Raw genomic sequence first — 24,367 nt, forward strand, 5'->3', positions numbered from 1 at the left:
AGCTCAGATACATGTGCAGGTCAGATACATGTGCAGCTCAGATACATGTGCGGCTCAGATACATGTGTGGCTCAGATACATGTGCAGGTCATATACATGTGTGGCTCAGATACATGTGCAGGTCATATACATGTGTGGCTCAGATACATGTGCAGGTCAGATACATGTGCAGGTCAGATACATGTGCTGCTCAGATACATGTGCAGGTCAGATACATGTGCAGGTCAGATACATGTGCAGGTCAGATACATGTGCAGCTCAGATACATGTGCAGGTCAGATACATATGCAGCTCAGATACATGTGCAGGTCAGATACATGTGCAGCTCAGATACATGTGCAGCTCAGATACATGTGTGGCTCAGATACATGTGCAGGTCAGATACATGTGTGGCTCAGATACATGTGCAGGTCAGATACATGTGCAGGTCACATACATGTGCTGCTCAGATACATGTGCAGGTCAGATACATGTGCAGGTCAGATACATGTGTGGCTCAGATACATGTGCAGCTCAGATACATGTGTGGTTCAGATGCATGTGCCGCTCAGATACATGTGCAGGTCAGATACATGTGTGGCTCAGATACATGTGCAGGTCAGATACATGTGTGGCTCAGATACATGTGCAGGTCAGATACATGTGCTGCTCAGATACATGTGCAGGTCAGATACATGTGCAGGTCAGATACATGTGCAGCTCAGATACATGTGCAGGTCAGATACATGTGCTGCTCAGATACATGTGCAGGTCAGATACATGTGCAGGTCAGATACATGTGCAGCTCAGATACATGTGCAGGTCAGATACATGTGCAGGTCAGATACATGTGTGGCTAAGATACATGTGCAGGTCAGATACATGTGTGGCTCAGATACATGTGCAGGTCAGATACATGTGCTGCTCAGATACATGTGCAGGTCAGATACATGTGCAGGTCAGATACATGTGCAGGTCAGATACATGTGCAGGTCATATACATGTGCAGCTCAGATACATGTGCAGGTCAGATACATGTGCAGGTCAGATACATGTGCAGCTCAGATACATGTGCAGATACATGTGCAGGTCAGATACATGTGCAGGTCAGATACATGTGCAGCTCAGATACATGTGCTGCTCAGATACATGTGCAGGTCAGATACATGTGCAGGTCAGATACATGTGCAGGTCAGATGCATGTGCAGGTCAGATACATGTGCAGGTCAGATACATGTGCAGCTCAGATACATGTGCAGGTCAGATACATGTGCAGGTCAGATGCATGTGCAGGTCAGATACATGTGCAGGTCAGATACATGTGCAGCTCAGATACATGTGCAGCTCAGATACATGTGCAGGTCAGATACATGTGCAGCTCGGATACATGTGCAGATACATGTGCAGGTCAGATACATGTGCAGGTCAGATACATGTGCAGATACATGTGCAGGTCAGATACATGTGCAGCTCAGATACATGTGCAGCTCAGATACATGTGCAGGTCAGATACATGTGCAGCTCAGATACATGTGCAGATACATGTGCAGGTCAGATACATATGCAGGTCAGATACATGTGCAGCTCAGATACATGTGCAGGTCAGATACATGTGCAGCTCAGATACATGTGCAGCTCAGATACATGTGCAGGTCAGATACATGTGTGGCTCAGATACATGTGCAGGTCAGATACATGTGTGGCTCAGATACATGTGCAGGTCAGATACATGTGCAGCTCAGATACATGTGCAGATACATGTGCAGGTCAGATACATGTGCAGGTCAGATACATGTGCAGGTCAGATACATGTGCAGCTCAGATACATGTGCAGCTCAGATACATGTGCAGGTCAGATACATGTGTGGCTCAGATACATGTGCAGGTCAGATACATGTGTGGCTCAGATACATGTGCAGGTCAGATACATGTGCAGGTCAGATACATGTGCAGCTCAGATACATGTGCAGGTCAGATACATGTGCAGCTCAGATACATGTGCAGCTCAGATACATGTGCAGGTCAGATACATGTGTGGCTCAGATACATGTGCAGGTCAGATACATGTGTGGCTCAGATACATGTGCAGGTCAGATACATGTGCAGCTCAGATACATGTGCAGATACATGTGCAGGTCAGATACATGTGCAGGTCAGATACATGTGCAGGTCAGATACATGTGCAGCTCAGATACATGTGCAGGTCAGATACATGTGTGGCTCAGATACATGTGCAGGTCAGATACATGTGTGGCTCAGATACATGTGCAGGTCAGATACATGTGTGGCTCAGATACATGTGCAGGTCAGATACATGTGCTGCTCAGATACATGTGCAGGTCAGATACATGTGCAGGTCAGATACATGTGCCGCTCAGATACATGTGCAGGTCAGATACACATGTGCAGGTCAGATACATGTGTGGTTCAGATGCATGTGCCGCTCAGATACATGTGCAGGTCAGATACATGTGTGGTTCAGATGTATGTGCCGCTCAGATACATGTGCAGGTCAGATACATGTGCAGCTCAGATACATGTGCAGGTCAGATACATGTGCAGGTCAGATACATGTGCAGCTCAGATACATGTGCAGATACATTTGCAGGTCAGATACATGTGCAGCTCAGATACATGTGCAGGTCAGATACATGTGCAGGTCAGATACATGTGCAGCTCAGATACATGTGCAGGTCAGATACATGTGCAGGTCAGATACATGTGCAGGTCAGATACATGTGCAGATACATGTGCAGGTCAGATGCATGTGCAGGTCAGATGCATGTGCAGGTCAGAAACATGTGCAGGTCAGATACATGTGCAGGTCAGATACATGTGCAGCTCAGATACATGTGCAGGTCAGATACATGTGCAGGTCAGATACATGTGCAGCTCAGATACATGTGCAGGTCAGATACATGTGCAAGTCAGATACATGTACAGCTCAGATACATGTGCAGGTCAGATACATGTGCAGGTCAGATACATGTACAGCTCAGATGCATGTGCTGCTCAGATACATGTGCAGGTCAGATACATGTGCAGGTCAGATACATGTGCAGGTCAGATACATGTGTGGCTCAGATACATGTGCAGGTCAGATACATGTGCAGGTCAGATACATGTGCAGGTCAGATACATGTGTGGCTCAGATACATGTGCAGGTCAGATACATGTGCTGCTCAGATACATGTGCAGGTAGATACATGTGCAGGTCAGATACATGTGCAGGTCAGATACATGTGTGGCTCAGATACATGTGCAGGTCAGATACATGTGCAGGTCAGATACATGTGCAGCTCAGATACATGTGTGGTTCAGATGTATGTGCCTCTCAGATACATGTGCAGGTCAGATACATGTGTGGCTCAGATACATGTGCAGGTCAGATGCATGTGCCGCTCAGATACATGTGCAGGTCAGATACATGTGCAGCTCAGATACATGTGCAGCTCAGATACATGTGCAGGTCAGATACATGTGTGGCTCAGATACATGTGCAGGTCAGATACATGTGTGGCTCAGATACATGTGCAGGTCAGATACATGTGTGGCTCAGATACATGTGCAGGTCAGATACATGTGCAGGTCAGATACATGTGCAGGTCAGATACATGTGCAGGTCAGATACATGTGTGGCTCAGATACATGTGCAGGTCAGATACATGTGCAGCTCAGATACATGTGTGGTTCAGATGCATGTGCCGCTCAGATACATGTGCAGGTCAGATACATGTGTGGCTCAGATACATGTGCAGGTCAGATGCATGTGCCGCTCAGATACATGTGCAGGTCAGATACATGTGCAGGTCAGATACATGTGCAGCTCAGATACATGTGCAGGTCAGATACATGTGCAGGTCAGATACATGTGTGGCTCAGATACATGTGCAGGTCAGATACATGTGCAGGTCAGATACATGTGCAGGTCAGATACATGTGCAGCTCAGATACATGTGCAGGTCAGATACATGTGCAGCTCAGATACATGTGCAGGTCAGATACATGTGCAGGTCAGATAAATGTGCAGCTCAGATACATGTGCAGGTCAGATACATGTGCAGCTCAGATAAATGTGCGGCTCAGATACATGTGCAGGTCAGATACATGTGCAGGTCAGATACATGTGCAGGTCAGATACATGTGCAGGTCACAGATACATGTGCAGGTCAGATACATGTGCAGCTCAGATACATGTGCAGGTCAGATACATGTGCAGCTCAGATACATGTGCAGGTCAGATACATGTGCAGCTCAGATACATGTGCAGGACAGATACATGTGCAGGTCAGATACATGTGCAGGTCAGATACATGTGCAGCTCAGATAAATGTGCGGCTCAGATACATGTGCAGGTCAGATACATGTGCAGCTCAGATACATGTGCAGCGTGTCCAACTGGGAATATGAGCACTCCATCCACCTCTGAATCAGACCCTGAGTGCAGTACCCCCCCCCCCCCCCTGCTGTGTGTCCCCCATTCACCACATGTAGGCCCCCACCAACCCACAAATGTCCCATCCTCATCAGTTTCCAGCTTTATCATTATCTCACACCACCAAACCTTCACCTCAGGGAGCACAGTCACCACAAACTATCAGCGCTGGGGCGTCATTTCACTGTGTACCCCCAAACATTCAGTGAAGAACGTCCCCCTTATCCTCAAGTCGTGTCCTGTTCTCCCCATGTATAATCCCCCCGGACCCAATTCTTCTCTGCGATACCAAAGGATGCTGTTCCCCCAGACACCCTGAGCTGCTCCGCAATTCTTCCTCCCCGCTGCGACTCAGAGACCCCACCCCCCATGTAACGGTGCCATGTGTGATACAGACTGTGTCAGGGCCTATGATCTATTACTTCTACAGCCAGCGCATCCGCAGCCGCGTGTAACTGACTTATTGGGGTAATCACATCTTGCTCGCTGAACCGTCCTGCTGACCGCGTGCTGCATGCCACATATAATATAGTACATCACACAATGCAGCAGGTGTGTGTCCCTCATCTTACATAGCTGTGGAACTACAAGTTTCAGCATGTACTAGCGCTGGAGAGCTACAGGTTGTCTAAGCTCATACTGCTTGCCCAGTGTGTAACATCGTTCTAGGGGGGTCATTCCGAGTTGATCGCTAGCTGCTTTCGTTCGCTGCGCAGCGATCAGGCAAAAAATCGGCACTTCTGCGCATGCGTATGCGGTGAACTGCGCACGCGCATCGTACTATTACAACGAACGATGTAGTTTCACACAAGGTCTAGCGAAGCTTTTCAGTCGCATTGGCAGCCGCAGAGTGATTGACAGGAAGAGGGCGTTGCTGGGTGTCAACTGACCGTTTTCAGGGAGTGTTCAAAAAAACGCAGGCGTGCCAGGGAAAATGCAGGCGTGGCTGGGCGAACGCAGGGCGTGTTTGTGACGTCAAAACAGGAACTGAACAGTCTGAGGTGATCGCAAGCGCTGAGTAGGTCTGGAGCTACTCTGAAACTGCACAAAATTATTTTGTAGCCGCTCTGCGATCCTTTCTTACGCACTTCTGCTAAGCTAAAATACACTCCCAGTGGGCGGCGGCATAGCGTTTGCACGGCTGCTAAAAACTGCTAGCGAGCGATCAACTCGGAATGACCCACAAGGACTCGCAAGGCACAAATGACAGCTTGGACCTTGGTCTCTGGGAGGTTACTACGGTCCTAGTTACCTGTGCTAAGAAGCAGGCGGACGTGCCATCCCCTGGCACCTTTGCAACTTGTGGTGAACACGTGTTTTCTCCTATTGATTGAGGAATATAACTGCAGTCTGCAATTAAAAATGAAATATCCAGAGCTGTTTTCTTTTGAGCTGAGTGCTGCAGGTTTTTGTCCCATGCCAGCTGGCATCCTGCGACTTGTGACTCCCGTCCCTGTGATATCAGCGAAGGTTTTATGCTACAGTACGTGATATATCCCTCGTCAGGCCTGTAGTCAGTGTATAGCAAGAGCCCCGCCATAGGTTCTGCCTCATTGGAGGGGTAACCTTCTGTAATAACCGGGGCCCTTAAACAATCTGTCAGATTCCGCTTTTATTTCCAAGCCAAACATATATCTGAAAAAAATAAATACGCCGGCGCTCGGCCTACTACCCATATTGCTGCGTGGCAGTATTAATGCCACATAAGACAGTTCTCACCAGCAATGCAGATCTGTATATGAGAAGTAATGTTACCTGACAGTTTTTGGTAATAATTATTATTTGGGATTGTTGCAATCTACGTGGAATGATACTCAGCTACCAATCCCCAATGCAGCGAGTCAGGGAACGTGAGTGTGGTTTGCAGTTAAATGGTTTCCCTGCGCAGAATGTGCCCTCTGTGCCATACAGAAGAGCTGCACTTACAGCAAATGTATAGAAAGCCTTTGCAGACATGTGACGGATGACTTCTCAATCTCTTTATGAACATGGATGGCTTGGGGGTTAATGACAGCACAAGTGTGCAGCTATTAGCTGCGTGCGGAATGGCTGATACTGTGACATGGTTACAGGGGACAGGCAGCAGATAAGGAGAGGAAGGCAGCCACAGTGCCCGTCAGGGGGGCTGTACGCCGGGGTAGTGGCAGAGGATGAGGGGGAGAGTTCCTGATAGAAATTGTTTGCAGGAGAAGAGTTTAGACACGAAATCCAGATTTGGGGCTATTGCTGGTTCTCAGTAATAGGTGCTCTGTTCTCATTGCCATATTAGCAGGTATCTCTAGCACATTCTGCACAGACAGAGCTGTACCCCTTGCTTCCATCCATTCTGCATAGCCCACCAATGCACCCTCTCTGGACAGTGACACGTTACACCGCTTCAGTCGCAAGCGGAAATGCGTTGTGAAATGCATACGGCTGCCCAATGCCCATATTCTAGGGTAGAGTGTGAAAGCTCAATAAGGATACGCCCTGCAAATGGGCCCAATCTCCGCCTCGCGTCAGGCCTTATATTAGTGCTAGACCACTGGTTCCCAAACTGTGTGCCTGGCACCCTGGGGGCCCTCGGGGCACTTGCAGGGGTGCTTTGGATTGGTGGTCTGGGACCAATTCAAATTACTTATGGTCAGTGTAATAGGCAAAACCAGTGCTGGTGTCTGCCATTCATAACATATGTGGGCAAACAGAAGGAAATCCTGTCCCTCACCACACAACTGACCCTAGGGGTAACATATAAACACAATTTACTTCATTTCATATTTCTTTCTAAAGTTCTCTAAAACTTTTGTCCTCGGGGTGCCGTGATTCAAAAAAGTTTGGGAACCACAGTGCTAGTCAAATGGTGGGTGCAAGCACAGGGGAGATCACACTGACCCCTACAAAGAATCAGACCGACTGAGCACAAGGAAATCCACACATAAAGCATGACAGAGTATGCCCAAATGTGACCCCATAATCTTCCTGATCACTGTGAGAGCACCCTCATATCACTACTCTGTGCTGCTGGGGAACCCTGCTCTCTCAGACCCGGGCTTCCTGCTGCCTCCATTCCCCTCCTCACATCATGTCACTGCCCCTGTCACATGCAGCCCTGTCCTCACTGACACATCACTCCTCTCCTGATATACTCTGTGCTGCTGGGGACCCTGCTCCTCCCACTATATAACTCTCAGTCTGTGGCTTCCTGCTGCCTCCATTCCTCTCCTCACATCATGTCACTGCCCCTGTCACATGCAGCACTGTCCTCACTGACACATCACTCATCTCCTGATATACTCTGTGCTGCTGGGGACCCTGCTCCTCCCACTATATAACTCTCAGTCTGTGGCTTCCTGCTGCCTCCATTCCCCTCCTCACATCATGTCACTGCCCCTGTCACATGCAGCACTGTCCTCACTGACACATCACTCATCTCCTGATATACTCTGTGCTGCTGGGGACCCTGCTCCTCCCACTATATAACTCCCAGTCTGTGGCTTCCTGCTGCCTCCATTCCCCTCCTCACATCATGTCACTACCCCTGTCACATGCAGCCCTGTCCTCAATGACACATCTCTCATCTCCTGATATACTCTGTGCTGCTCCTCCTACTATATAACTCTCAGTCTGTGACTTCCTGCTGCCTCCATTCCCCTCCTCACATCATGTCACTGCCCCTGTCACATGCAGCCCTGTCCTCACTGTCACATCACTCATCTCCTGATATACTCTGTGCTGCTGGGGACCCTGCTCCTCCCACTATATAACTCTCAGTCTGTGACTTCCTGCTGCCTCCATTCCCCTCCTCACATCATGTCACTGCCCCTGTCACATGCAGCCCTGTCCTCACTGACACATCCCTCATCTCCTGACATACTCTGTACTGCTGGGGACCCCTCCCACTATATAACTCTCAGTCTGTGGCTTCCTGCTGCCTCCATTCCCTTCCTCACATCATGTCACTGCCCCTGTCACATGCAGCACTGTCCTCACTGACACATCACTCATCTCCTGATATACTCTGTGCTGCTGGGGACCCTGCTCCTCCCACTATATAACTCTCAGTCTGTGGCTTCCTGCTGCCTCCATTCCCCTCCTCACATCATGTCACTGCCCCTGTCACATGCAGCCCTGTCCTCACTGACACATCACTCATCTCCTGATATACTCTGTGCTGCTGGGGGACCCTGCTCCTCCCACTATATAACTCTCAGTCTGTGGCTTCCTGCTGCCTCCATTCCTCTCCTCACATCATGTCACTGCCCCTGTCACATGCAGCCCTGTCCTCAATGACACATCCCTCATCTCCTGATATACTCTGTGCTGCTGGGGACCCTGCTCCTCCCACTATATAACTCTCAGTCTGTGGCTCCCTGCTGCCTCCATTCCCCTCCTCACATCATGTCACTGTCCCTGTCACATGCAGCCCTGTCCTCACTGACACATCACTCATCTCCTGATATACTCTGTGCTGCAGCGATCAGACCTGAATGACCCCCATAGTCCATTCTCTTCAGCCGTTGAATGTGGTCATGAAAAGTGTCAGGAAGTTCAGGACAAAATTGGCCTTAAAATAAACAATCTTAATTTTTTTAACAAAAATTGTCTTCATTACTTATACAGCTGGATCTATTCTAAACATAACCATATGAATAAATGTTAATAAACATTAATTAAATAATGATAACGTCACACCCTGGGGTCCTGGCCTAACACCCACCCACAATCTGATTGGTTACTATGGACACTTTTCCACTTGTCCTTTTTAGCAGCTGTAGTAAATCTGCCCCTCAGTGAGTTATTTACCCCAACGTCTTTACCGGCCCTGGTTTTTAAAAGTTGATAAGCTTTGTGTGGCGAAACAGACTTGCGTAGGGGGTGGAGCATCACAGCCATCAGGACGAGACTTGTAGGGTGGAATTCAGTTGTTTGAAAGTCAGTTGGGTGTCTGTTTTTTCCTGTCTATTAAATACGAAAAAAACAGACATCCAACTGACTTTTCAAACAACTGAATACCCCCCGTAATGTTAAATATCTACAAGCTCTATTATTATCACATCCCTGGTCGTGGCGACAAATCTGATTTATTTGTTTGTTAGTTTTAGCGAACCGATAAAAGAAGTAACGCCGGTATTGATGAAGCAACATATTGTTGAAGTAGTTGAGCGACACTGGACGTAACGGCGAGAGATTTACGGCATCACCAGGACGGCATTTTCCGTCCTAATGTAGAAAAATAAATAAAATCTACCAAAAAAAAATATTTTTAATTAATGATTCAAAAACTGTTTATCCTGTAAGAAATACGCCCTGGTACTCGTTGGGCCCTGCCGCGCAGCCGGTGGCACGGGCAGCTGGAGAACTATGGGAAAACTGCACATCCTAGGAAGCAGCGATACTCATTCCAGCTCTCAGTGACAGCGAGTGACATCTTACATGGAAGGCTGCGTGCTAATAATATTCCTGTCACTTCTGACACCTCATCGGCCGCCATGTTAAGTACTGGTAACAGAATGACTTCCTGTGAGGCGCTGTTATTTAATGTTCAACGCTGCGTGCAATGATCATGGAGGCTGTAGCGTCATGGCAGCCATTTTAGTGTGCATGAATATTTATGTCTTCCGCTGTTTAAGTTGTAGAGAAAACTGAAGTGTGCGGTTTAACCTTACGTTCTTTCCGAAATAACAGAATAATGCCCAAAGCGTTTAATAACAGCGTATAAAAGACGCAGGAGCTAATTCAGAGGTGTACTCTAACGGCACAGCGTTATTGTACGCAGCGGCGGTGCGAAATGGTGGAAAAGCCGCAGTAGTAAAACGACACCCACTGCCTGTGATTGGCGGCTGCGCACAAAGACCCAGCATCGGAACATCTGCGCGACCATCGGACATCCTATCTAACCTCCAGGTTACTGGTGATGTTTGCCAAAATCACGCTGCTGTGGCCAGTGGTGCTGTATCCATACACGCAGCCGCTGTTTTAGTCACGCCCAGAAAATTATGTCAACACGCCCCCATTTTCTGTAACGCTACCCTCGCCACCGGCATATTAATCACACTACGGCTTTTGGGGCGCTGCAAGCAATGTCACAGAGGCCAATATCTATGGAATACAGCGCCATGTAAGGGAGAATGGATATACGCTGTTATGGTCACCACCTTAGGACTTGTCCATGCAGTCATGTCTAGAGACATCTACCGGAGACGTCTGGACGGATTGTGACACTTTGTGGTTACTAATGGTGACTGGTATAAACAGCGGGATAGGCTACATTCTCCACAACATGGCCGCTTTCATGCGCAGTGGGGACAGACGTACTTCCACAGTGACACCCACAAGTGCCGCCTGTGCCGAAAGTTGCGCTTCTAGTGACAATTTCACACACATCCATGACATGAGTGAGGCATCACCATCTTTCTATGCGAGACTTATTGCATGAAATCCGATATGAAACCTTTCTGAACACTTTATCCGCTCACAAGCTGCTAGGCAACCACCAGGTGGAAGATATTACACATTAACAAAATGGAGGATGAACAACTGAACAGATACCATGGAGACCACAAGAATCAGGCGTAGAAGCAGGTTCTGTCTGGAAGCACAACGGGTAGTTTCTTAAAACTGGTGCAAATGAAAACTGTAGCGTTGTCCATAGCAACCTGCCATTTTTTACTGCAGTTTAGGGAATTGGTTGCCATGGGCAACGCCACCATTTTGCTGACAGAAACTTATGTTCTTTGCCTTGCTGCCCACAGCACAGGATGACAGAAACAGGTGGTAATCATGTCTCCTGCGTGCTTGCGACGCACGTGTATTCAGTCAGAAAGACGGTGGCCATAGGGTATCTATCCTCCAGACCGTGGGGTCTATTCATGAAGCAAGGAAAAGTGTGGAGAAGTGGGCCAGTGGAGAAGTTGCCCATACCAACCAATCAGCATCGCAGTAACATTTATCATTTGCATTGTATACAATTGTACGGAGCAGCTGATTGGTTGCCATGGGCAACTTCTCCACTCTTTTCACTGCTTCATGAATAGACCCCCGTGATACTTCCAGAGCAGGCCAAACACGGAGGGGACCTAAAATCTTAGTATTCTAATTTATTAGTGTAATAAGCTGAGACCAGACCGGATGTCTTAAAACTGAGGCAGATTGTAGTATATTAATGCCAAAACATTGTCACACTTAGGGGGGAATTCAAATGTTTGAAAAGTCAGCTGGGTGTCTGCTCTTTCCTATCTAATAGACAGGAAAAAAAAACAGACACCCAACCGACTTAACATTTGAATTCCCACCTTACGTGTACATTTACTAAGCAGTGATAAGAGTGCGGAGAAGTGAGCCAGTGGAGAAGTGCCCATGGCAACCAATCAGCACTGAAGTAACATCTATAATTTGCATACTATCAAATGATACAGAGCTGCTGATTGGTTGATGGGGAAATTTCTCCACTGGCTCACTTCTCCGCTCTTATCACTGCTTAGTAAATGTTACCCTTAGTATACTATAGGTGGGGAGTTGCCTTTGAAGAGCATTTTTTTGTGTGTGTTTTTGCACCGCAGATGCCTCAGAGATGAGGGCACGCAACTATGGGTGATACTAAGGGTTTATTTATCAATAATCAGCACATACACCGGGCAGATGTATGAAGCCACAGGGTCAGGGGTTATGGAAAGGCGCCTATCCCTGCAATGTCTTCAGAGTGATTGCAGGACTAGGGGCTGCTACAGCTAACGTTATCTTCAGATGGTAGCTGTGGGGGCCAACCTCGTGAATACTTTGCATTGCGGAGAGTGGTAAATCTGGCAGCATCGCATCCCCGATAGGCTGCGGCTGCAGGAAATGGCGTGATCACATCTGCTGCGGTCCCCTGTGTCATACATGGGGGTGATACTAACTATATGTGGAATAAGCCAAATATATTTAATAACAAACGGGCCGGGTCGTGCCCAGCTCAGTCACGTCTGCTTGCGGCTAAAGGGGCGTAACTGTGTAGTAATCGGGCGTTCGCACATAGGCAAAGGTCACTGTGGACGCGTTGACGTAATTGCGGCCTACGCAGAGCTGTGCGCATGTGTAAATACACCGGCTTTCAGACACATCGTTTGCCCCAGGGAAAGGGCTGGCGGACGTGCTCCTCATTCAGTTACGGACGTGCAGTGCTGTCGCCATTCACGTCTGCCCCAGCCCTAAGGTACGCATTTGCTTAGCAAACCCGCTCAGGCAGCTTTATACCATGTGCTCCAAATCATGACATTCATTGGGGGGATGACATTTTCTGTTGCACCCATCACTTCCTGACATCCTTCTGGGGTAGAATAAGCTCTGACGCCTACACAGCATTTTTTCTAGAGTGTGTTCAAAATCGATAGGTGAGCGCGCAATTGATATTCATTCAAGAAATGCATTTGCTACCAATAATATGTCCATTATTCGCTTATGACAGCGAGCATTGAGCATAACCTTACGTGCGGCAGGCAGAGTGAGGCGATAAATCATTTGTCACAATAAAAAACAAATACTGAAAACAGTGAAAAGAATGTAATGGGGGGGGAGAGAAATGAAAGGTGCAGAACCGGAGTCAGATTCCAGAGGGATCGGTATGAAATACCTACAATCAAAATACCGACATGGTCAAAATACAGACAGCAATTGACCAACGGTCAACATCCCGACAAGGTCAAAATACCGACATGGTCAAAATACCTGTAATACATGTAAAATGTTGACAGGACAAAATGCCGACATAAGTTTTTCATTGTTTTTTCGGTGTGTATGTCAACATAGGTCGACATGGACACCATGTAAGTGTACCGCGTCCCCTCGCATGGCTCGCTGCGCTTGCCATGCTTCGGGCACGGTGCCTCGCTACACTCGGCACACTATTATATTACCCCTCCAGGTCCACTGGGATAGTAAAGTATGAAGAAGTTGGTTTTAATGAAAAAAATCATGAAAAACTCATGTTGGTATTTTGACCTGTCGACATTTTACATGTCGGTATTTTGACCTTGTCTGTATTTTAACCATGACGGTATTTTGACCTTGTCGGGATTTTGACCTTGTCGGGATTTTGACCGTCGGTATTTTGATTGTCGGTAAATTGACTGCATCCCATTCCAGGTGTAGAAGGAATTGCGCTTACTCTTATACAGGCCTCACAAATACAAAGCAGAAAAAGCTGAAGCAAAATGAAATAAACAAAGCCTGGTCAGCGCGTCTGCCGAGTGATATGTCAAGCGGACAACAATTGATATAAATGCAATAAGAAAAAGCCAATAATCACATCTAACGTGGCCTACAACCCTGAATAAATGGGAAACGTGACTGAATCAATAGGAAGATGGAGATTGAATCGGCGTCGCTGGAAGAGAGGAGACTATGGCTGGGATCTTCCATGTGCCCCACAGACGTGCAGTTTTACGTCAATTTTACCTCAGACAAAATAATTTTTTTATTAAAATCTGCTTTCACGGTGGTTCTAGTGCTCGCCGTACGTCACGTTACAATGTACAAGTACTTTATCACTAATAAAGACGTCTACTTATTACAGGTTGGGTCACTAGCTCCCACATGCCTACTTAAGAACTCCTGGATCCTTCTTCCAAATAGAAAAGGATTCAAGTAAAAATCTTTATTTTTTACATTGGGGAACGGTTTATCCATAGATAATATTTGACATTTTCTTTTTATTCTTTTACAAAAAAGATGACAAATGCCCTGAAAGTGACCCAGCAAAGCAATAATCTGACCCTTACGGCTCCGGGGGTAAAGGTTAACTTTTATTGATAGATTTGCCCACTAAAAGCGAAAAATTTGATTAACCACTTAACCGCCATGGTCAGATCACATGTGACCGCGCCACAGCACCGTGTCCCCCTGTGTTTGACGAGGAGATCCGTTCTGCAGATGTGCTTAATATAACATTTAAATATTAAAAAAAACTATAATAATAAACTATATTAAATACAAAAATGTAAATGTCCCCTCACGGGCTCATTGCGCTCGCCACGCTTTGGGTCCACACCAATCTATTTCTCCTCGATTGTGGCGTGGACCACCACCCAAGTGGACGGCGGTCAGTGGGTGTCAGGATTTCGGCATCGGTATTTTGACCGCCGGGTTCCACGTCTGCCGGGAATTTAACTGCGTCCCGCTGTCCTGTTACTAGACGGCATTGCGGAAACACCGAAGAATCACAATGGCAGAAAGGCGGCTGATTTCTAAAGAATACAAATTCCATTTTTATTTCCGTTCCTTTTAATCCCCCCCCCAAAAAAAATTTCATGCAGGTCTTTTATTTTTAAAATTCTGAATCACATGCATGGGAGGGGTGTGGTTCATCAAATCGACAGTGTCTAGGTCGACAATGTTTAGGTCGACCACTATAGGTCGACAGTCACTAGGTCGACATGGATGGAAGGTCGACAGGGTTTCTAGGTCGACATGTGCTAGGTTGACAGGTCTAAAGGTCGACATGAGGAATTTTTTTTTTTTTCGTTTTCTTCGTAGAGTGACCGGGATCCCAAATTAGTGCACCGCGTCCCCTCGCATGGCTCGCTTCGCTCGCCATGCTTCAGGCATGGTGCCTTCGCTCCGCTACCGCTTCGCTCGGCACACTTTACCGTTCCAATCGTAGTCCACGTGGATCGTTAAGTATGAAAAGAGAAAAAAAAAGAAAAAAAATGTGAAAAGCTCATGTCGACCTTTAGACCTGTCGACCTAGCACATGTCGACCTATAAACCCTGTCGACCTTCCATCCATGTCGACCTAGTGACTGTCGACCTATAGTGGTCGACCTAAACATTGTCGACCTAGACACTGTCGATCTTCAGACCGGATCCCGCATGGGAGGGGATCCGGTCTCTAGGTCAACAGTGTCTAGGTCGACCACTATTGATCGACAGTAACTAGGTCGACAGGGTTTCTAGGTCAACATGGTCTCTAGGTCAACATGTGCTAGGTCGACAGGTCAAAAGGTCGACGTGAGTTTTGTAATCTTTTTTGGTGTCGACCTTCAATACCACACCCCATGGGAACATAGCCATGTACCGGCCTGAAATAATGTTTCTGAGAACATTCAAAGCTTTTGTTACGAGAAGGACGTTGTTCCTGTAATTCCCTCTCGCACAGAATGATTCGGCAGCTGACGTGTGCAAAGGAAATGTTTTTAAAAACGCTCCTAAGTTCAGTGAATGCAGAAAACCCGTCGGAGTGCAGAGACGAGCCCCGGCGCGCAGTTACAGCCATGTTGCTGCCATGTGTTTTCTGGAAACAGACACTCTTCCTCACATGTGTAATCAGTTTATATAAGAGGCACGTGCCACGGTGAAGTAGATGGATTCTCTGTATACAGAGCAGAGTCTCACAGCCCTGACCCTGAATTGAGTAAAATCTGTTTTGTTTATTTATTCACAAGTTGTATTGTATCCTAGAGTCGGACTTGGCAACTGCACCTCCGCAGCTCTCCGGATGGGTGTTGTACTGATGCCACGTGCTAAAGCCAGTTGGTGAGATGTATCAAACCATGGAGATAAATACAGTAGCAGCCAATCAGCTTCTGCCACGTTATGTCTCTTCAGGCTTTCTTACGGCTCCTCCAGTGTGTTTTCGCAAAGAAGCGTTACATACATTCGCAAGCTCCCATATAACATACCAGTAAATCGAACTACCCATTACCAGAAGTGTAAGCAGACCCATGTAACCAACACACTGCAGCCCTAATGTCTGATATTACAGTATAGCCTGATTATGTTGCCCCAAAATACAGTTGAGACCTATCCGTCTACTCGAGTGCCTGGTATATAATCTTGCTCTAGAATACTAGGCCAGTATAGGGATAGCGCAGTGTACAGCACACTCCCAGTGGTGAAGTGGATGACATTTTCTGGTAGAGAAAGGTGGAGAGTTCCAGAGAAAAGCAGCAGCTCAAGTAGAGTCCAACATGTAAAGGTTATTATGAGACAGCTTTCAAACAACCAATCCCGGGATGGTGATTGTGCATTAAGGGATCAGACTCTGATGAGTTCTAAATATCATCCTGCAAATTAGACAGACCAAGGACAAGACCCAACTGAGGGTCCATTGGTTGGTGAGATGTTTGTCACCTGGATTTGTGTGTTGCAGTGGGGATAGTTTATATTATTGCCTTGTCATGATGACTGTCAGCAAGAGGCTATCTTGTCACAAGATAATAAAATAGAGAAGTGATTATCAGGGAGTGATGTATCTGCTGACGGCTGCGTGTAAAAGCATGGCACCTACATTCCTCATTTTTGCGTATAGGTTACAAATGTGTACACAATTGCGGATGAGTTTAGAGAATCGCAATTGCAATTGCGTACAAACATGAATTAGACCCTTTCAGCGGTAATCAAAGAGCCCTTCCATTTTACTCAACAGTGCAATGCTAAACTGGTGAATGTTCCCAAATAATATTCCTCTGACGTAGCAGAAAAGCGGGAGGATTCCTGGGTCTGACAAGTGGCGTGGTTCAGCAAGAGTAGTAGAATTACATGTAAATGGTAACATAGTCCTGTTTATAGCAACTATTCTAAAACCGAGCATTTCTCACCCATTTAAAAAGAGGTACGCCATATAATGGTGGAGAGAGGTCTGCTAACCATTACCCCTAATTTATACTACGCATGGCTGGGCAAGTATTTGCGAAAAAACCATCATGATCTGTTTGTCTTTAAATTCACTGAAGCACGCAGCGTAATCTCATAAATAACATATACTTCTATTTACACAAGAACAGCCATGTTTAAGTTTCCATCTGGGGATGATATAAGGCAGAGCCCAGTGAAGTTACACACATACAGTATACGCCATAATAACAGCGTCTAGCCTCAGCTAGGGGAGTCTTCCCTTCGGAAGATATTTATCTCCCCGAGGGGTCTCACCAATGCTGGAGGGTAATAAACTGACACAGCTTTCTGCAGAAGTGAAATAAAAGGAGCTATGTACTGTTTTCTTTTCTTTTGCTTAAAACATGTACCCCTATTATAATAAAATGATCTGCAGATACTATTCAATATTCTGCTGGTTACCCACTGACATTAGGTAAACACCATGCAATGATAACCAGCAATGGTTGGAAGGGGGTCACTTGGGGAAACTCAGGGCCCGATTCAGACCTGATCGTTATAGTGCAAATTCGCACAGCTGATTATCGAATGACTGCGCATGCATGTGCACCGCAATGCGCATGCGCGTCCCCAAACAATGACAGGATGGTGGGAAAATTTCGATCGCACGGGTGTTCGCAAGGTGATTGACAGGAAGAGGATGTTTGTGGGTGGTAACTGGCCATTTTATGGGAGTGTCAGGAAAAACGCAGGCATGCCCAGCGTTTTCAGGGCGGGTGTGTGACGTCAGCTCCGGCCCCGATTAGCCTGATTCTATCGCACTGTAGGAGTAAGTCCTGAGCTGCGCACACACTGCACGGACTGGAACAATCATTCAGTGGTGAGATGCGAACGGATTTGCAGATGACCGCTGCCTGGCGAAGTTTTCGCACAGCGTACACATGCATTCACACACCTGCACGGGGCGGGTTTTCACTCTCCCTGGGCGACGACTATCTGATCGAAGCCCTCTGCAAATTTGCAGCACAGCGATCGGGGCTGAATTAGGCCGACAGCTGACCGCCTTGCACTGACTTGCAGTAAACCATACTTACTTATTTGCTGTCCCCTACTAGAGAGATCCCAGAGGGGAGATGCAGATGTACAGAGGAGGGTGCGAATTGCGTCACTGTGCCCCCTCTTTCCACTAGTGCAATACCGCCTATCGTGGTATCATGTAAAAGGGACGGAGTTATCACAGCCCTTTATTCCATACTTGCCAATGCATGGTGAGGGGCATGGTTACACATCTCTAGCCCCTCGGGCCCCTACAATGGTCCGGATAATCCTTACCCGCTCCCCCCCCCCCCCGCCACTACGGACAGGATGCTTCCAGCAATGGACTGAAAGAAATTCAGGGATGCTTTAATACAGTAAATACCCTTTTAATGCTGCCCCGTCCTGATCAGCACTGAATAGTCATTTTAACTGGGATGTAAAGAAAATTATGTTTCTTGGAATGTATAATACAAGTAATTTTAATTTACAATACAAGGAGTATGTCCCCTCTTTCTCTGACGCACAGAAACGCGTGGGTAGGGCGGATTACCTCTTGCAGCATACCTTGCAACATTGGCCGATGGTAATTCAGAATGGGGGGCATGGCTACAGCAGACTGGGGTGTGACTGCATCATGGTGGGTGTGGTCTAGAGATGTGCACCGGAAATTTTTCGGGTTTTGTGTTTTGGTTTTGGATTCGGTTCCGCGGCCGTGTTTTGGATTCGGACGAGTTTTGCCAAAACCTCCCTGAAAATTTTTTGTCGGATTCGGGTGTTTTGGATTCGGGTGTTTTTTACAAAAAATACTCAAAAACAGCTTAAATCATATAATTTGGGGGTCATTTTGATCCCATAGTATTATTAACCTCAATAACCGTAATTTACACTCATTTTCAGTCTATTCTGAACACCTCACACCTCACAATATTATTTTTAGTCCTAAAATTTGCACCGAGGTCGCTGGATGGCTAAGCTAAGCGACACAAACACCTGGCCCATCTAGGAGTGGCACTGCAGTGTCAGACAGGATGGCACTTCAAAAAAATAGTCCCCAAACAGCACATGATGCAGAGAAAAAAGAGGCGCAATGAGGTAGCTGTGTGACTAAGCTAAGCGACCCAAGTGGCCGACACAAACACCTGGCCCATCTAGGAGTGGCACTGCAGTGTCAGACAAGATGGCACTTCAAAAAAATAGTCCCCAAACAGCACATGATGCAGAGAAAAAAAGAGAAAAAAAGAGGCGCAATGAGGTAGCTGTGTGACTAAGCTAAGCGACCCAAGTGGCCGACACAAACACCTGGCCCATCTAGGAGTGGCACTGCAGTGTCAGGCAGGATGGCACTTCAAAAAAATAGTCCCCAAACAGCACATGATGCAAAGAAAAAAAGAGGCGCAATGAGGTCGCTGTGTGACTAAGCTAAGCGACACAAGTGGCCGACACAAACACCTGGCCCATCTAGGAGTGGCACTGCAGTGACAGACAGGATGGCACTTCAAAAAAATAGTCCCCAAACAGCACATGATGCAGAGAAAAAAAGAGGCGCAATGAGGTAGCTGTGTGACTAAGCTAAGCGACCCAAGTGGCCGACACAAACACCTGGCCCATCTAGGAGTGGCACTGCAGTGTCAGACAGGATGGCACTTCAAAAAAATAGTCCCCAAACAGCACATGATGCAAAGAAAAAAAGAGGCGCAAGGAGGTAGCTGTGTGACTAAGCTAAGCGACCCAAGTGGCCGACACAAACACCTAGCCCATCTAGGAGTGGCACTGCAGTTTTCTAGCGAGAGGATGAGTGCTTCCATCCTCATGTGAAGCTGAACCACTAGCCATGAACATAGGCCAGGGCCTCAGCCGTTCCTTGCCACTCCGTGTCGTAAATGGCATATTGGCAAGTTTACGCTTCTCATCAGACGCTTTCAATTTTGATTTTTGGGTCATTTTACTGAACTTTTGTTTTTTGGATTTTACATGCTCTCTACTATGACATTGGGCATCGGCATTGGCAGACGACGTTGATGGCATTTCATCGTCTCGGCCATGACTAGTGGCAGCAGCTTCAGCACGAGGTGGAAGTGGATCTTGATCTTTCCCTATTTTAACCTCCACATTTTTGTTCTCCATTTTTTAATGTGTGGAATTATATGCCAGTATCAATAGCAATGGCCTACTACTATATATACTGCGCACAACTGAAATGCACCACAGGTATGGATGGATAGTATACTTGACGACACAGAGGTAGGTAGAGCAGTGGCCTTCCGTACCGTACTGCTATATATACTGGTGGTCACTGTCAGCAAACTGCAAAACTAAAATGCACCACAGGTATAGAATCTAGATGGATAGTATACTTGACGACACAGAGGTAGGTAGAGCAGTGGCCTTCCGTACCGTACTGCTATATATACTGGTGGTCACTGTCAGCAAACTGCAAAACTAAAATGCACCACAGGTATAGAATCTAGATGGATAGTATACTTGACGACACAGAGGTAGGTAGAGCAGTGGCCTTCCGTACCGTACTGCTATATATACTGGTGGTCACTGGTCAGCAAAACTCTGCACTGTACTCCTCCTGTATAATATACTGGTGGTCCCCAGTACCCACAATAAAGCAGTGTGAGCACAGATATATGCAGCACACGGAGCACAGATATGGAGCGTTTTTCAGTCAGAGAACGGATAAAACTGGTGGTCACTGATCAGCAAAACTCTGCACTGTACTCCTCCTATATAATACAGCTGCTCCCCAGTCCCCACAATTAAGCAATAAGCACAAACGGAGAGGATGCCAGCCACGTCCCCTCCCTAACATTTCCAATGCACGAGTGAAAATGGCGGCGACGCACGGCTCCTTATATAGAATCCGAATCTCGTGAGAATCCGACAGCGGGATGATGACGTTCGGGCGCGCTCGTATTAACCGAGCCATACGGGAGAATCCGAGTATGCCTCGGACCTGTGTAAAATGGGTGAAGTTCGGGGGGGTTCGGTTTCCGAGGAACCGAACCCGCTCATCACTAGACTGTGGTCATGCTTTTTTTTTTAAATCTTTTTCAGATTTTTATTGTGTTTTTATGGAAGTACCACTCAACCTACCATAAACTGAGATTATAGGTGACTGTTGCGCTGATCTCTGGATCATTGGAATGAATTTATCTTGGTTTGGACAAATAGTAGCAATTTAAAGTCCTTCAGAGAATTGTATATTAGTTTCAAACATTCACAGTTCATGTTCATGGAGATGATATTAATCCAGCACAAAAAGTTATCTCAAGATTAATCCGCTCAGGGCAAGCGGCTGCCGAGACTAAAATTGTATGTTTGTATTTGGAGCGCTACTGGGGGCTCAGAGGACTGCCAGATATTAGGGAACATTATTACAGCACCTACTGGAGTCAGCCTTTAGCGTGATTCTTATTACAAAACATATTAACATTGAACAGATGTTTCTTTGATATCCATTTTTACCTCTTTGGGAAAAAGGAAGGATTTACAATACTATAGAAACCCTACTTTTGTATTTGGGCTTCTTGATCTATCTCTTTACCCGTCTTTTTCGTTGGAAAAACTTGAGCCTTAAGAGAAGAATGGAAAACTTGTCAAGATTGTAATTATAGAGGTAGACGGGCCCCAAGATTTATATTTAAATGTACTTGAGGACATAAACAACCAATGGTCAGCCTTGCGGTATCTGTAGGGCTACTGATAAATTAGCACACCATTTATTACATGCAGAAAAATTTAGAAAAATGTGCAATAGCAAAATCTGGAAACAGCCTTTACCAACCCCTATACAAGCCGTTCCTATCAGAATCGGGTGTACAGATATCATGGAGGATCTTACATGTCTTCTACAGGACAAAGCAGATAAATGTACCCAAATATGAGAGCCATCATTTCCATATTCCTAAAGGGTAAAAACCAGGATAGAGAAGCATCATTTGTCCGCTCTGTCTTGCTTATTACCCTTAAAAGACCCATTTAGGTTTCAGACGTAATTGCTGCGGGGTAAACAGCTGACACAATTCCATTTCTTTCCCGGCACTCCTTTCTCTTTACTTTTTCCTTTACTACATCCTCCCTCCTCCTTCTTTCTTTCTTATAAAGTTAATTATATTTATTTGCAAAAGATTATACACAGAGGCTACACGCTCAGAATCCAGGTCAAATCTGTATTTTGATTTATACTGAACTAGTGACAATTGCATAAGTCTTTCCTACTTTTATGCTGTCAAAGTCTTAAAATAAAAAAAGTAACAAAAAACAAATACATGATACCAGCCCAAGCAATCTTACACACCTATCCTGGACACCCCTGCCCCATTGCCCTTCTCAGCTGAACGTATAGGTGGGGTGACTGCCCCCTCCTCCCCCCAGACAAGGATAATACTCCGGCAGAGTACCCTCATTGCTGTTTGCTTGTGCCTGCCCGGTCTTACTCTGAACCTCAGGCTTCATAGCGAATGAAACCAGTTGGGTTATTGTGTTATTAGTCTCTCGGATCTGATGCATCCATTTGAGGGGTTCATGGTTTCTCTGTAAAATGAATTACCACCCCAGTTAGTATTTTTCAATTTCTAAAACCCATTTGACAGCAATATCTTCTCTTTCTCAGCTGCCAATATCCTTTCTCTAGAGGACAATTCCCTGCTCAGGGATAGGACTGAATTTTCTTTCCCCATTATTGCTTGGGAAAGGACAGCTCCCAGACCAGCCTCAGAAACATCTGTGCCAGAAAATAATTCAAGTCAAGTGCAATATTGCAATAAGGCATCATAGAGTGTAGGCATTTTTTTTTCTGGATTCCTTAGTCCGTTCAACCTTCCAGATGCCCTACCTCCTGTCAGTCAACGGCACTACAAATATGGCGTGATGGGGATGCACCACTGATAATATTCATGTAAGTTGCACTCCCAGTCAGGACTGTGCATGATCATCATCTAACTATTCCTCTATGTGCTCTTAGTGTCTTATCTATGAGGTGTTATTATAATATGGTTGGGCACCATGTAATGCCAAAAACCAACAAAGAATATTGAAGATGCCCTTTTGTCAAAGGCTTCAAATTAAGAGTCATGATTTAACTTTATCAATTAAGTTATTGACTTAATGTCATTACAAAACCAATTAGATCTATCAGGTTTTGGCATCAAGACAATTGGAAATCAAATTGAGAGACATGATTTAACTTTATCAATTAAGTTATTGACTTAATGTCATTACAAAACCAATATGATCCATCGGGTTTTGGCTTCAAGACAATAGGACTAGTTAGTGTGAGTTTCCTGACTACCCAAAAATCTAATGTATTTTCTACCTACTTTTAAATTTCCTCTGTGTCTTTGGCTAACAACTTGCTCTGACCTGTTGGTGGTTTTACATTGGTAAGTTCAAGGTCAGTGCAATTGTCAGAAAATTATTTATATCCATGATCTGATCATTGAGAAGATGTTGAAATAAACTGTCAGCAATTGGGAATGTAATTTATGAACAAGAGTGTTGATAATATTTATTACACAACGGGAAGCTGAACATCTCTATGCAAAACTGTTGCAAAATAATTTAAATTACTTCACGTAATTTATTCTAAATACATTCTTTTATTGTTTTACTTTCTCTTCTCAAAGCCTTTATATCACGAGTTAGAGTTATTTTTTTGTCTAAATAACCCTTGGATAAACCCTAAAATTGTTCTGTAGCCAGTGTCCAGAATGTAGAAGAAAAAGGGAAGAAGAGAGGGAAGAAGAGAGATCCTAAGGTAGGTAATTCCACAATAGAGTGATATTGAACCCTGGACCAGGTAAATCGGAATAACACTATTGAGTTGCACCCATGAGATTCAACATAGTATATCTGCAGAACAGAAAATTATTCAATTTTTTTATTCTGGGGAACACAATCTACCAATAAGTAAAACGTAACTTTTACTAGTTTATATAAAGGACCAATACGGTCAAACAACAAAACATTATACCATCACAAAGAAACAACAAAACAGTGACAATCAATTTCTCTGGTCCATTATTTCAGACCAGGTAAAAAAGGATACTATCCTCAAAGTTGACTAACGTGTGGCAGAAGAAACAATTAGAGTAAAAACACTTTGCTTTGACACAGGAGTCAAAGAGTTAATTACAACACTATGGTGGTCATTCAGACCCGATCGCACGCTGCCTTTTTTTGCAGCCGTGCGATCGGGTCTGAACAGCGCATGCGTGCGGTCCGCAATGCGCAGGTGCGTCGCTGCAGCGACGGATTCTACGAAGAAAGTGATCGCAGGGGGCGATCGCAAGAAGATTGACAGGAAGAAGGCGTTTGTGGGCGGCAACTCACCGTTTCCAG

Source organism: Pseudophryne corroboree, chromosome 6 (assembly GCF_028390025.1).
Source record: "Pseudophryne corroboree isolate aPseCor3 chromosome 6, aPseCor3.hap2, whole genome shotgun sequence".
Taxonomy (NCBI): Eukaryota; Metazoa; Chordata; class Amphibia; order Anura; family Myobatrachidae; genus Pseudophryne; species Pseudophryne corroboree.